This window comes from Vombatus ursinus, unplaced genomic scaffold (genome assembly GCF_900497805.2).
Source record: "Vombatus ursinus unplaced genomic scaffold, bare-nosed wombat genome assembly UNPS02014768.1, whole genome shotgun sequence".
In the NCBI taxonomy this organism is placed as follows: domain Eukaryota; kingdom Metazoa; phylum Chordata; class Mammalia; order Diprotodontia; family Vombatidae; genus Vombatus; species Vombatus ursinus.
Window position 1 is genome coordinate 8,763,135 of NW_020954546.1, and position 1,910 is coordinate 8,765,044.

Consider the following 1,910-nt stretch of genomic DNA (forward strand, 5'->3'; position numbering starts at 1 on the left):
CAAACCCCTCCAAATACTTGTATAAAATGGCTCTAAACAAATTCTAAAGCAGCAGAACCCACAAAAAAACAGAGTAAAACAAATTTCCAGCCCAAGACAACCTGGATGGCTGATCAGAAAGGTATATCTTGCCGGGTAGGGAGAGGAGCACAGTTTGGCATGGGTGCGCCAGCCGCAGCGACCCTGGAGCAGGCCTCAGAGAACTGAAGCGCGGGCAGCTGTGGTGATTTCCAGACTTCTCAACCCACGAACGCCACAGACAACTTAGAAGGTCAGTGGGAAAAGTCTGTTACTGCGGTGAGAGAAGAAACTAGATCTCAGCTGCCTCGAGGGCAGTGGCTGGCTTCTGAGCTTCCAGCCCACAGACTGAGGGGGAATCGAGTGGCTGATCAGAGGGGGATTGCAGGGATCTCTTTGCCAGGGCTGAGGTAGGAATCTCTTGCTTTACCAGTGTTTGGATCTGGGTCACAGTTCTGAGGGGTGGTCCTGGGGTGAGGAAGAGTGCTGGCCCAGTGGAGCTTGTTGTGGTGGTGGAGAGGAAACACCTTGCCCCTTATCATAGCACCTTGGAAGAACTGACACTTTTCAAGTCCCTAGAAGTATCTCTGAAAACAGCTGTACAAACCCCCAAAGCTTGGGACAGTACATTCTCCACATTGGAAACAGACTTTTACCTTAACAAAGAGTTTAAAACTCAAGTAATTGGCCGGGATCATGAGCAAGCAGCGCAAAAAGAGTCAGACTATATTATCTTACTTTGGTGACAAAGAAGATCAAAACATACAACCAGAAGAAGACAACGAAGCCAAAGCTCCTACATCCAAAGCCTCCAAGAAGAATATGAATCAGTCCCAGGCCTTGCAAGAGCTCAAAGGGATTTTGAGAAGCAAGTCAGAGAAGTAGAGGAAAAACTGGGAAGAGAAATGAGAGTGATGCAAGAAAATCATGAAAAACAAGTCAACAGCTTGCTAAAGGAGACCCAAAAAAATACTGAAGAAAATAACGCCTTAAAAAATAGCCTCACCCAAATGGCAAAAGAGGTCCAAAAAGCCAATGAAGAGAAAAATGCCTTAAAGAGCAAAATTGGCCAAATGGAAAAGGAAGTCCAAAAGATTACTGAAGAAAATACTTCCTTAAAAATTAGAATAGAGCAATTGGAAGCTAGTGACTTTATGAGAAATTAAGACACTGTAAAACAAATTCAAAAGAATGAAAAATTAGAAAACAATGTGAAATATCTCATTGGAAAAACAACTGACCTGGAAAATAGATCCAGGAGAGAGAATTTAAAAATTATTGGACTATCTGAAAGCCATGATCAAAAAAAGAGCCTAGATATCATCTTTCAAGAAATTATCAAGGAAAACTGCCCTGATATTTTAGAACCAGAGGGCAAATTAGAAATTGAAAGAATCCACCGATCTCCTCCTGAAAGAGATCCCCAAAGGAAAACTCCTAGGAATATTGTAGCCAAATTCCAGAGTTCCCAGGTCAAGGAGAAAATATTATAAGCAGTCAGAAAGAAACAGTTCAAGTAATGTGGAAACACAATCAGGATAACACAAGATTCAGCGGCTTCTACATTAAGTGACCACAGGGCATGGAATATAATATTCCAGAGGGCAAAGGAGATAGGACTACAACCAAAAATCACCTACCCAGCAAAACTGAGTATAATTCTTCAGGGGGAAAAATGGTCATTTAGTGAAATAGAGGACTTTCGAGCATTCTTGATGAAAAGACCAGAGCTGAATAGAAAATTTGACTTCCCAATACAAGACTCAAGTGAAACATGAAGAGGTAAACAGGAAAGAGAAATCATAAGAGACTTATTAAGGTTGAACTGTTTACATTCCTGCATGGAAAGATGATATTTGTAGCTCATGAGACCTTTGTCAGTATTAGGGTAG